This window comes from Acanthochromis polyacanthus, chromosome 24 (assembly GCF_021347895.1).
Source record: "Acanthochromis polyacanthus isolate Apoly-LR-REF ecotype Palm Island chromosome 24, KAUST_Apoly_ChrSc, whole genome shotgun sequence".
NCBI classification, from domain to species: domain Eukaryota; kingdom Metazoa; phylum Chordata; class Actinopteri; family Pomacentridae; genus Acanthochromis; species Acanthochromis polyacanthus.
In genome coordinates, this window is record NC_067136.1 from 2,214,720 (window position 1) to 2,228,596 (window position 13,877).

Consider the following 13,877-nt stretch of genomic DNA (forward strand, 5'->3'; position numbering starts at 1 on the left):
ATAAAGCACTATTTTGTTTAGTGTGTTAAAGTACAAGTGTAATGTTTAAATCCACATTTCAGAGCCACTGGACCCTCGTTTAATTAGCCAAGATTAGCAAAGCTGTACCATGTCGGATCCTGAACGACAACACAACGGTGCACCACATCCACATGTAAGTAGTTGGTTTTGCAAACATATTTTGTCATGTAAGCTTGCATGAAAGTCTGTGTGTCTGTTTCATTGATTTGTATATTTCTATTCGCTTGCTAAGGGACACTAGATTTGTTGGCTGCTAGCTCAATCAGTAGCTCTCACCGCAACAATTAATTCACAAACTTGACAAACATACAAACTGATGGAACAGATACACTATCTAAGAATAATGCTTTTGTTTTTACGTGTAATATTCAACTGTGATCTTCTCACAGCTCACTAAAATAGGATGTGTTGTTTGACCAAGTTACTCTGTGCAAGGCCCTCTGTCCCTTGTCCACATTGACACAAATCATAAACTCATAAGGTAAATAAGCTTGCTCAGACTAACTATTTCATTTAAAGAGGAATGTCATTAAAAATACTTCAGTGAAGTTTATCTTGTTTGTTACTTGGGAATACATTATGGAGCCCCTAATTTAAACATGTCCCCCAAACATCTTTTAATAGAATATTTGCATTCAAAAAAAGTTGTTGCAATTTAGAACAGTCTGCAATTAGCTGACACGACTCACACATGAGCAGCCTTACTGAAATAGTACTCCCCATCTTGAACAGGTACAACATTGCAGTCTTTGGTGGAGTGGATGGCTACTCAAGGAAGGTCATTTTTTACTCTTAAATTTATATGACTGTATGTGTGAAGTTTTGCAGCTATAAATCAGAGTAATTTGATCCTTATGTATATATCAGAAACTTGGACATGGCTGACTTAGCTTTATGAACAGCCGTTTAAAACTGTAGGTACTTTGATCATAATCTTCAACCAAAGGGTACAGATCATTGGTGATGGCTTTGGAATAAGAAACACAGCCAAGTACACAGAGATCAGTATGCCAGCCTTTCAACTTGGTTTTGAGTATTTGTTTTAGCTAGTGGCTTTCAGTATGAAATTAATGATAATTATAACGTAATCAAACATTTAATATCTCATCTGGATACATTTTTACATACAAGTAATCTGAAGAGCAACATTGTCTTTTTGTTTTTTTTTTTTGTTTTTTTTTTGTTTTTTTTTATCAACAGGTAAGTGAGCTCCAACTGGACAACGCGGAACTACGTTCTAACTTTTCCGCAGTTACAACCGAGCTGGAAACGATTAAAAGGGAGAATAAAGCGCTTAAAGAAACTGTACTGGATGTCCAGTCCCGTAGTATGCGGGACAATTTAATATTTTCAGGAATCTCTGAAAGCACCACAGATAATCCGGAGACAGAAATTAGGAAATTTATGACAACGGCTTTAAAAATTCCCCAGGAAACGGTGAATAATATTTCCTTTCACCGCGTTCACAGGCTCGGAGCCCGTAGAGCCAATAAATCCCGTCCTATTATCGCTAAATTCGAACATTTTAAACAGAAAGAATTAGTTAAAAGTAAAGGACGGGAGCTTAAAGGGACCTCTTTCGGAATGAACGATCAATTCCCGAGAGAGATAAACGAGCGGCGGAAGGTATTGTTTCCCATACTGAAGCAGAACAGACAGAAGGGGAAACGGTCTACCTTGGTTGTAGATAAACTTTATATCGACGGCCAACTGTACCGGGACCCCAATACCACTCCCTGGCTGTTCTGATCAGCATGGTGAAACGAAAGAGCTTTGTTTATTTACAATAAAATAATGTATATATTGTGTGTATATATATGAAGGTATGTATATATGTATATGTATTTAATGGCTACTTATAATAATGGCTCACTGTTTTATGTTTGACCCCCTTCTGTTCACCTTTTTGTCTACCTCCCCTCCCTCTACTTCCCCTAACCACCTAAACTCACACCTCCCCTCTCCCCCCACACAAACTCCCTATGTAAATCTTTTGTTTGTTATATATGTCGAGGCACCAGTGTTCTTTGTTTTTTTGTGCTCACGTTTGACATGTTTTATAGTCTTGTTATCCACACCCATCATAGATCTAAACCCTGCTATACACCCATCCAACGTTATCAGCAGACTGAGTTTATTTCATAACATGCCAATACCAGTAATCTGCTCACATAGCTATACATCCAAGGCTGAACTTACACTGTCTATATGCATAAACTAACTCTGGTCTCCTGGAATGTGTGTGGCACTCGCTCACAGGCAAAAAGAATAAAAATCTTAGACCATTTTTCAAAATTAAAAGCAGACATTTGTCTCCTACAAGAAACCCATCTACAAAAATCTGAAGAAAAATTACTTACTGGCTTAAATTTCAATCAGGTTTATTCTGCCTCTTATAACAGTAGACAAAGAGGAGTCTCTATACTTATTCATAAGAGGCTACTTTTTACTTTAAATGACATAATAGTTGACTCAGAAGGCAGATACATTATTATCCAGGCAACTATATTTAATAAAGAATATACGATTGGGAATTTGTACGCCCCTAATAATGATGATCCGGCCTTTTTTCATTCATTTTTCTCTCAACTATCTGATTTAACAGCAAATTCAACTGTTATCATTGGAGGAGACTTCAACACAGTCCTAAATCCATCAGTAGATCGCTCCAATAACACAACACGTACAAGGCAGTCTCAATCTGCTAAAGTAATAGAGGAATATATGGATGATTTTGGCCTTGGCGACAGCTGGAGACTAAAAAATCCAACCAAGAAGGAATTCACCTTCCATTCCTCGGTGCATCGATCATTTTCAAGAATTGATTTTTTTCTTACAAATAATTCTATTACCGAGAAAGCTTCTACAAGAATACACCCCATTATTATCAGTGACCATGCACCAGTCTCCCTCTCCTTACAAACTGACCTCACCTTTAAACCACCTCCGACATGGCGTTTTAACATCTCACTGTTAAAAGATGAAGAGTTCGATAAGATCATAAGGAGAGAGTGGGCAGACTATTTGGAAATGAATGACTCCCCAAACTCATCTCCATCTTTACTCTGGGAAGCAGGGAAAGCAGTACTTAGAGGTAAAATTATTTCATATTCATCGTATAAAAAGAAACAAGACCAAAAATTAGAAAGAGATCTGGAAGATAAAATTAAACAACTAACTGATGAATATACAACAAACCCCAATAATCAGATATGGACTGAATTACAAAATACAAAAATACAGCTAGATGAGATGTTATCCAAAAGGACCGAGTTCATAATACAACAACTGAGATACAACAACTTTGAGCATAATAACAAATCAGGTAAATTTCTTGCAAACCAACTCCAACGCAATCGGGAAAAATCTCTTATAACAGCGATAAAAGGGACAACTGGTGAGTATACGCAATCACCAGAAGAAATTAATCATATTTTCTACAATTATTATTGGAATCTGTATTCAGAAAATAACAAACCCAACCCTGAGCATATTGAGGCATTTCTCACTAGTTTAAATATGCCTCAGTTATCTACTGAACATAAAAATATCCTAGATGCTCCACTGTCCATAAATGAGCTGTCCAGTGCTCTAGACAGTATGCCTAATGGTAAGGCACCAGGTCCAGACGGTTTTCCGGCCGAATTTCTGAAGCACTTCTGGTCAACGCTGGCTCCACTGTTTTTTAGATTAGTAACAGAAATTAAAACCAGTGGTCACATACGGCCTCATATGAACACAGCAGCAATTAAACTTTTATTAAAACCAGATAAAGACCCGACCCTTCCGTCAAGTTATCGCCCGATATCACTAATTAACACCGACATTAAAATTATTGCAAAGGCCTTGGCATCTAGACTGGAGACAGTAATTTCAACAATTATACATAATGATCAAACCGGCTTTATTAAAGGTCGACATTCTACCAACAACGTAAGAAGGCTCTTAAATTTGATTAACATGTCACAGCGGCAGGACAAAAAGGCAGTTATTATATCGTTGGATGCAGAAAAAGCCTTTGACAAAGTTAACTGGTCCTTCCTCTTTGCTGTTTTAAATAAGCTTGGCTTTGGAGAGTCATTTATTCACTGGGTATCAGCACTATATGATTCTCCCAAAGCTACTGTCACCACTAATGGAATCGCCTCAAAGACTTTCACTTTACAGAGAGGCACCAGACAGGGCTGTCCACTCTCTCCTTTGTTATTTGCGATATTCATTGAGCCGTTGGCAACAGCTGTGCGCCAGGATGTCAGGATCCAAGGAATCCGCTCTGGGGCAACAGAACACAAAATTAATTTATACGCAGATGATATATTACTTTATTTAGAAGAACCGGCTATTTCATTAAGGGAAGTATTTAATTTAATAACTACATTTTCAGAGTTATCAGATTATTCCATAAATTGGACAAAATCAACATTACTTCCGATCACAGAAAATTCATGGAGTCCTGCAGACCAAGACCCTCACTACTCTTTCCCTACAGGCAACTTAAAATACTTAGGCATAAAAATTTCACCTAAATTATCTGAATTACCTCACTTAAATTTTTCCCCATTACTGGATAACATCACCAATGACCTACAGCGCTGGAACAATCTCCCTATGTCTCTTATGGGACGAATAGCTACTATCAAAATGAAAATCCTACCAAAAATAAATTACTTCTTTGCAATGATTCCATTCAAACCAACGTCCAACTGGTTCCAGTCGCTGGACTCGGCTATCACAAAATTTTACTGGAATAATAAAAAAGCAAAAATCAGTCTATCTACTCTTCAGAAAAGTAAAGCCGAAGGAGGTCTAGAAGCACCAAATTTTATGCATTATTATTTAGCTAACCAGCTACAATATCTTATTCTATGGACACAACCTACCATAGATGCCAACTGTTGGTTAGAATTAGAACAGAAGGATTGCAATAGCATCAGACTTTCAGACATACTCTTTATTACAACATCCATCAAACGACATAACTGTTTTAAAAACCCAATGATTTCCTCCACCTTGACCGCTTGGTGGAAGGCATTAGAAATTGCAAACTCTAAATTGGAGCCCTGTAAGTTTTCTCCCATTTGGTACAACCCTGATTTTCAAGTTAACAATCAGCCGCTCCATTTAGCTGTTTGGGAGCAGAATGGAATCAGACATCTCCACCACCTCTTTTCAGATAATACGTTCATGTCATATACAAACTTGCTTCAAAAATACAAAATAAAAAACGGGAATTTTTTACATTATCTTCAAGTTAAAAATATTATTAAGAAACGAATCCCAACACTTCAAAGCACGCTCCAGCCATTAGCTGAAGCAATCATAAAGCTCTCTCCGACAACAACTAAAAACCTCTCTAAAATATATAAGTTACTCTTAAGCACTGATACAATACATTTACCCATCTCTAAATGGGAGTCAGACCTATCTATATCTCCGGAACCAGACTTCTGGACTCAAATTTGCGATAATGCATTTAAAATGACAAAACACACAAACTTACAACTCATCCAATACAAAATCCTCCATAGAACACATATTACTCAATATATGATGAACAAAATGGGATTCTCCGACTCCGACATCTGTCTCCAGTGCTCCCAGAACACTGCTGATACTTATTTTCATGCTCTATGGCTGTGCACCCCCGTAAAAAATTTCTGGACCAACATCTCAGAAAAACTTTCCGCTATCTTAAACTGCAGGATTCCTCTATCTCCAAGTCTGTGTTTACTTGGCGACTTAACAACAACGGACCTACCACGCAAACAATCTCAATGTTTACTTGTAGCCCTCGCCATTGCCAAAAAAACAATCCTTGTTAACTGGAAAAATAGGGTGGGGGGTTGGGGATTGGGGTGGGGGGGGTGTATGGGGGGGCACTGGGCGCGCGCGCACCTTCCTCCGCCTGGCTGGGTGGGGCCCCGTTGATCGCTCCTCTTAAATCACTTCACAAGCTTCGCACAATACAACTTGTAAATATACACATAGGGCACACAACATATCCCTCGGGGGGGGGTGGAGAGGTCATATTCCTACTCCACAATTCCCCTCCAATTTTAATGCACCACACTACCTGGGGGTGGGTGGTTATGGGGTGGGACGTCATTAGACGGGATGGGCCCCAGTGCAGTGTTGTGCTGTGGCCCCCCGTCTATGCCCCCACCCTGACACTTCTTCCCCCAATTTTAACGCACCACATACACATTCACATTTTGGGCTTGCGGTGAGGCTGAGTGGGGGTTTCGTTACCCTGTGCTCTGCCTCACCGACCCCCCAATCCTAAGACACCACACATACTTGTATATACACTTGGGTGGGTCACATTCACGGTGCAGGGCGAGTATTCACCAGTTGGGGAACTGGTGAACTCAGTAACAGGGCAACTCACAATAGTTTTACTGGCGTGATCTCCGGGGCTTCTCCCTGCCGGGCCCGAGGGCCTGGGTTGTTGCGCCTCCCCTGGTGCTCCTTCCTCTCCCTCCCTCCTCCCCTCCCTCCCTCCCTCCCTCCCTCAGGGTCACGTCTCTCTGGGCGGCCGGAGGTGGGCTGGGCTCGTCTGCCCTTTCGGTGCCGTTGCCCGGTCCCTTGGTGCTGTTTTCCGGTGAGCGGGTGGCCTCCCGGATTTGGGTGTGGGAGGGGTGGCGTGGGTGGTGTGGGTGGTGTGGTTGGATGGGGTGGGGTGGGGTGGCTGGGCGAGGGGTGGGGGGGTGGCTTGGTGGGGGGGCGGGGGGGTGTTGGGGGTGGGTTGTGGGTGGGCGGCATGGTGGGGGAGGGGGGGTGGCGTGGGTGGGTGGCGGGGGGGTGGGACGGTGGAGGGGGCGGGGGTTTGGGGTCTGGGGGGCGGGGGGGTCGGGTTGTGGGGGGGGACGGGGGGGAGGGCGGGTGGTCGTGGGGGAAGTGGGGCTGTGGGCCGGTGGGGCGCCGTGGGGGTCCGCTATGGCCCGTTCTGCTGCCCGGGCCTTGGGGCTCTGGCTGTGTCGGGGGGGGGTCGCTCCGGGCTCCTGGGCTGGGTCTCCGCTTGGTGGCTCCTGCGGGGGGGCTGGGTGGACCTCCTTGGGCTGGAGGGGACAGCTCCCTCCTTTTGGTGGAGGTTTTCATGCATGTCAGACCCACCACACCGGCACCTACCAAAACTCAATAGTGTGTGTTCCTCCGGTTGCTGAGTCAGTGGAGGTTGCTGGGTTAGTGTCTGTGGATCTCACTCTGCTCTATCTATCCTTCTTGTGGCCTCCTGACATCTTCATGATTGATCCGTTGGGACTTTGTCGTATTAGGTGTTTGTGAAGGGTTTTAGATTTGTAAATGGTTTTAAGGTGTGAATTAAAGAGTACAAACAAATAAAATGCACCTTTTCTCTTAGAACACTGTCTATGCCTCACCTTTCTGTCTGTCCTGTGTTTGTTTTATGTTTCACTTGGGTGTGCACAGCCCTCAATGGCATAATGTAGAAAACAGCTTGAAATAAACATGGTAGGTTAATTTGCCATGAGGGCCGGTGATGGTCACAGTCACAAAGAAGAAAAAAAATTGCACATGAAGCTTAAGCAGTGGCACCATGAGTGGTTGGTGTCATTTTTTGAGCGGACTTGCAGACAAAAAAAAAAAAAGAAAAGAAAAAAAAAAAAACAAAAAAAAAAAAACATTGTCTTTTTGTAAGTGCCCTGTATATGATCATTGAGACGAGTGAAGCAGAGCTGGTCACACTTTCACCATTTCTACCATTTCTAGCACAAAAACATTAATAAAAAAGTTATTTAAAGATGTAGTATATCTCAGATAGTAACTGTTGGCAGAACTACAGCCCCATTCACTTTGCAGAAGGTAAAATGAATATAAAGTTGTGTATTTGAGATCCAATTTTTTTTTGCTTTATTACATTTTTTGAATATTATTTAAACGTGCAATTGCTTCAATGAAAAATTTTGCTGCTTTGGTTTCAGCTGTATGTGTCTAATAAACTCATTGTATGGAGTGTTTTTGTTTGTAGGATATACCACATTGATGTTTTTTTAAAAATAAAATAACACAACAAATGAGATACCAAATGCTACAAAGAACAATGTTATAATATGCTGTTAGCTAAACACAGATCTGTACATTATCCGTGTGGTTTTACTGCAGGTCTTGTACTTGGATGCTGCAACAAATAACAGAGCACAAGCTGCATTCTCATTCTTCATCACATCGGTCCAGCTTCATGGCTTACCGTCAAGGTATTCTGACCTGATTATCTAGTTATATGAAGTTTGATTAAATCTGTATAAGTTGCATTAACTATTACTGATACAACTTTATCTATTTTGGTTACAGGGTTAGGGCAGATCAGGGAGTAGAAAACCTGGATATTGCACATTTCATGTTTGCCACACGAGGAACAGGAAGATCGAGCTTCATCTCTGGAAAAAGTACCATGACATTCTTCACTCTCTGGAAGAGGATGGTCTGCTTGACATATCTGATGCCACTCTTCTCTTTGGTGTGCACTACGTCTTTGTCCCTCGACTCCGGGCAGATCTTGATACCTTTATTGAAGGATGGAATAATCATTCTCTGCGGACAGAGGGAGGTCTCACCCCTGAACAGCTGTGGTGCATGGGACGTCTACAAGATCTGGATGAGGGGGAGAGACTCAAGGTTCAATGTAAAAACAAGTAGGACATGTATTTTAAGAAGTTGATTGTAAGACTGAGCAGTACGTATCTGCTACGCATTCTGAAAGATTAGACTATTACAGACTGTAGTTTACAAAGCCCACATATTTTCATAAAATGAAGAGTACTGTACTGTTTATAAGGCCTGAATCAGGAAATATGTCATGATTTGTGGGATGATCCTGATTTTTTTTTTCGTTTCTACTTCTAATGAAGTAATTTCTATGCTGATGAATAAAAATAAAGCATCACTTTTTGTAATGTTGTGTTTATTATTAAAAAAACTCACACAAATACCAAAACTGTATTTCAACAAGTATCCATTCCTGACTGATATGTTTTGAATTCGAAGGACCTTCAGGGCCCAGGCATTGACTGGCAGAGTGCTGTGCTGCAGGAAGACTCTCATGGCACAGTTGTGGTTCCTGAATTTGAGTGCCCACTGGATGATGAAGCCCTGGAAGAACTTCAGAGAACTATCAACCCTCTGGAACACTCAGAGTCACATGGTCGTGACTTATACATCAGGTTCTTGCAACAGGTGTCCAACCAATAGACATTTGGACAAGAACTTGAAAGTCAACAAATATTCCAGCACAGTGACAAAAATGATTGAAGCTTTTCTAACTAATAAAAGCAAGAGAACCCTGTATAAAGGGAATCTGTATGACTGAAGAGGAAGTCAAACACTGAGCTAACAGGAACAATTGTTTTGCTTTTTTCATTAGCTATGAACATATTCTATCAGTTAATGTTTAGAAATAGCTTCTCATTTTTTGTTTCAGATTACCAGAGGGCTGTTTCTGTTAAACTCTGTGGAAGCCACCACCATATCTAACTGCTTCACTCATAAGTCTTCTGAATTCAGTGTAAGTGTTGAGATGCTGCACTGGAAAAGTTACTGTACGAGTGCATGCACTCACAGTTTGGTAACAAATGGAGTGATCTCCAAGTGGCTCTCTGCAGTCGTGGTCAAACATGAATGTTATTTTGAAATGTCTCTTTTCATCAGGGAGGATGGGAATGTGAGCTTTCCCAGTCAACCACTGGAGCACATGCTGAACTCCAAGAGAGTGGGGCTCCTCAACTGCAGCACTGTGATGTTTAAAATATAAGAAATAAAACATGTTACAAACAATTTGAACTAAGGAATTTCAATTTAAATAATCATGTAGTAATCGTGTAATCATCTTATAGCCTGGTTATCATCCTGGAAGAGACAACCCTATCATAAGTGTGAGCACTCAGAACCACTTTGTTCTGATTTGCTGTGACGCTTGCTTCTGGTGTGTTAGATAGCTATATGTTATTGCCATTTAATTTTGGTTATATAGAAATAAATTGTTAATAAAGTAACCTTGTTTGGGGTGGGATTAAATAAGTTCTGTCTTCTTCCCACTCCCTTTCGAACATGTATGATTTGTGAATTTATGTGATGCCTTGTTTTAGCTGCGGTTTTATTTTGTATAAGCTGCATCGGCTGTCTGTTAATTTCATGTTCGAAATAAGTAAATTTAAAAAAAATTGGACAAGTGGCATAACAGCATAACAGACCTACTGGATACCTCAACTGTACTGATTATTAGTTACTTGCCTGCAGTCCTGTATAGCATAGTACCTGATATTTCAAGCTCCTGGCAAAAATCTTGCATGAAGTTTATAATCTTTCAGTTCTCTCCCGAGATGTCCCCTTTTCACTGAGCTGTGGTCGGCAGTTCATCATTATGAAATCAGCATCTGGCTAAAAAGAATAAGTGAATATACAATTGGTGTTAAAATTCATATACATATATAACAAAGAACAAAATCCAGAACAGGGGGATTGTCTGCAAGAACACGGTGAGTTAAACTGTTATGAATAATGCTCACTTTGATGATCTTCCCAGGAACAAAGAGTGTGTAAAGCTTCAGGGTTTGCAGCCCTCTGACTGAGCAGACCATACAGTTCCATGCCCTTTCTCACTGGCTGAAGCATTGGAATCAGTCTGTGGTAGAGTGCAAGACAATAGTACTATGAAAGAAAGAACACAAAAATCAAAAACTGGTTTAAAAATCAAAAATATTTAAATGACAGTTGTTGTTTCTTACCGAATGATGTTTTGTTTATTATCCAGCTTGATCTGGCTTGTGTATCCACAGTTTATAACTTCATCAGCCAACAACATCAGAGACTGTGCATCAGCCACATGTTCAACCTGAAAGTGTTCACTGTTAAGCGAAAAATGTAGAAAGGGAAAGTATGCATAGCTCAGAGTACTGCAGATTTACAAAACAGCCACTTTAATAAACACTATGTTTTGTCATTTCCATCACAATGAAACACAAACTATTTTTCTCACCTCTTCATCACTCTCATCAGAAAGTGATTTTCCTTTGCATGTCTTAATGTGTATTGCAAGCATCTGCAGAGACATCACTTCATTACACTGCTAACATGTCTTCTTGGGCATCTTTGAAAAGTGCTGCGAGTCAGGAGGCAGAGGAGAGGTGTCTAATGTCTCCTGTAGTGGCACTATGTAAATAGTGGCTTTACCCCCTACTGACTGAGCTCTCAGAGTTCTTACAGAATAACTCTCTGCTTCTGGTGGAATTACAGTGAGCTTCTGTCGACCACTGCCACATTTATTGTAAGAAACACAAACATATTCTAATTAAAAATACACCTATTTATGGTCAACGAGCCATCTCTAATGCTTACAACTAAATGCCTGAGCAGCAATAGCCCTTATGTACAACTAAAATAAATTACAAATACAGGAGTGGGATGTGATACAAAAATACACAATCCTGGCCTTACAAACCTGTTGCCTTATGCAAGAGCCATCCCCCATAAAGATCTTCCATTTTTGGGAATGTTTCAGCCAGGACCTTTGAAATCTGACAACAAAGAAAAGAAAGAGAGAAATAAAACACTACAATATAGACGTTAACCTGTAATTTGGGTTAAAAGTGTTGCCCAATGACCGCCTTAAACACGGAAAGTCAAAACTATGAACTGACTACTGTACCTCTGCATGGTCACTGTTGTCAGGCAGCGACACCGTCTGTCTTCCCATGCCAGCTTGAAGGAGTTCAAGCTCCTCAACTGGCAAAGGTGTGTAGAGTGTGTTTTTTGGAAGCAGATAAAAAATGAGAGTAATGGTCTTGCTGGTTGTTCTAGGAGGCTGCTTGGTGGAAGTTAAACACCTCTTTTTACCTCAACTAAAGTTTGATCTGAAGTATCCTGGAAAAGCTCTGTACAGGACATATATATGTATGCATTTATAAATAATATAAATAGTCAAATATTAGATAATTTGATTTTTTTAGACTCTCTCAGTTCTGATTATATATGAATTTAAATGTCTCTGTTAAACACATCCACAAACCAAATGAGAACATCAAATTCACAATATTATGAATAAAAACATATGATTGAGTAAACATGCACAAACCTTGCCATCTCTTGCTGTACAGTTCCATTTCTAGGCTCTGGCTGTCTGGTCTCTGTAGGGCTTGGTGAACTAGTTGTGGCCATGGTGTTAACCAACAAAGTTATTAGATTTCTGGCTGCTAACTCAACCGCACTTTGACCCTAAATCAATACCAAATGTAAAGTTAATATGTTCTTTCAAAACACAAAGTATTTAACACTTTGAAATCAAACTAATGTCCAACAAAGTTTTCATTAGCTATTAGGTTAGCTTAAGCTCTACAGCTTTGACTCCTGCTAGTAAATCAGCTTTAATCTGAAAGGTTGGTTAATAGAAAGTTTAATCAAAAGCACAGCTAATAAAAAATTAAAAAACCCAAAAATCTTAACTAACCTGACATGGTGGCGGAGTATTTGGGTTGTCATTATTTGGATCTGTCATGTTGTTTAGCTAGCACATCTGCTAAATCCCTCGTTTTGTTGCGGAAGCAGGACTGACTTTCTGCAAAACCGTACCAAAACATTACACCTGTATTCAACACACTAAACAAAATAGTGCTTTATTTAATGTAATTAAATAATAAAACAATACTCACCGAAAATCTGTCGTAGTCCAGCGTATATAGCAGAACTCCAGTTGATTTAGCGATCGTTTTTAACAGCGCTTCCGAGAGGCGGCCGAAACAGGGACCCGATTGGATAGAATCAGAAGTCTGTGATTGGCTGGAATTGTGGCACATTTGTAACGCCGTGCAGAGTTGACCGAGCGTGAAGGCAGATTTGAGCGTGTGCAGAGAGCAGATGTTGAGCGAGAGCGAGAGAGACGTAGCGAGGACGTAGAGCAGAGATCCACAGGAGAGCAGAGTGAAAAACCGAGTGAAAAGCATTAAGACTGTGTGTGTATGTGGATAGTTGCAAATATAAAAATACATTTTTTGAGTGCAGAATAGATTTTTGTTTGCTCAGATTAAGTTTGCTTGGTTGTCTGTCTGTGTGACCCTTTGATGGACTGAGATCTGTCCAGGTGTCCCCTGTCTTCACCCTAAGTCAGCTGGGATAAACTCCAGCCCTCCTGAGACCCCACATAGGATAAGACGATGGATAGATAATGGATGGATGGAATTACAAGGTGAAATCCAAGGGCAGCCAGCAGAAACAGACAAGACAACCAATTAGCAAGGAGAGGTGACTAAACGAACTAAACAAAGTGCGACGTGAACTAGGGAGGCTGAACTCAGAAAACCAAGACACCATAAAACATACAAGAGACAAACAACTGAGACAACATACATGGAGCAAAGACACAGCGCAAAGAATCGATGAAGAAAATGAATTTCTAGAGGAGTCGGGAGATGAGGACAAACACTAAACACATATAGCTTCACACAGGAGAAGACACAACATTAATTAGCGGCTAGGCTAGGATGTAGAGCTGAGGCTGAACAAACCAGGTAAGACAAGGCTGGGAGAGCTACAGGGAACATGGAAAAGAGAACACAAGGACTGGTAGAGATGGAAGAAACAACACAGACCAACTCTAGGTTAAAGGCTAAGCAAAACTACACAGTCTGAAGGGCAGAACAAAGACCAAAATATCTGGTGGGACCACTGTGGAGGGCATCAATGGAGATGGAACATGTTGGAGGACCAAGTGGGAAGCTGGCCGCCACCTTTTGATGGTGAAGAAAACTGAACTCACTGACATCTTGACTTATTTGCAATTTCTCTGTGGGAAAAACTTACATTTTGAAGTGTTCTGATGGTCTGTCTCTCTTCTGTTGTTAACAGCCTTT

At 40.7% G+C, this 13,877-nt stretch overlaps 2 long non-coding RNA genes across 5 annotated transcripts in view; one reads left to right on the forward strand and one right to left on the reverse strand.

The window, feature by feature from the left end:
• The window catches only part of LOC127532539 (uncharacterized), a 64,716-nt gene extending 63,557 nt beyond the window's left edge, over window positions 1-1,159 (forward strand). The window contains exon 6 of the long non-coding RNA XR_007939959.1: window positions 63-1,159. This is a non-coding gene — a long non-coding RNA (uncharacterized LOC127532539). The remainder of the gene's footprint in view (window positions 1-62) is intronic.
• Window positions 1,160-9,016: 7,857 nt separating this feature from the next.
• On the reverse strand, window positions 9,017-12,986 carry LOC127532537 (uncharacterized). Of its 4 annotated transcripts, none has more exons than XR_007939954.1 (7): window positions 12,681-12,986; window positions 12,479-12,578; window positions 11,474-11,549; window positions 10,761-10,867; window positions 10,542-10,657; window positions 10,291-10,409; window positions 9,017-9,767 (listed from the first exon to the last, which is right to left on the reverse strand). It is a non-coding gene; the product is annotated as an uncharacterized LOC127532537 (long non-coding RNA). The 4 variants fall into 4 exon arrangements; XR_007939952.1 differs by having other exon boundaries at window positions 10,761-10,880; XR_007939953.1 differs by having other exon boundaries at window positions 10,291-10,413; window positions 10,761-10,880.
• Window positions 12,987-13,877: the final 891 nt, after the last annotated feature.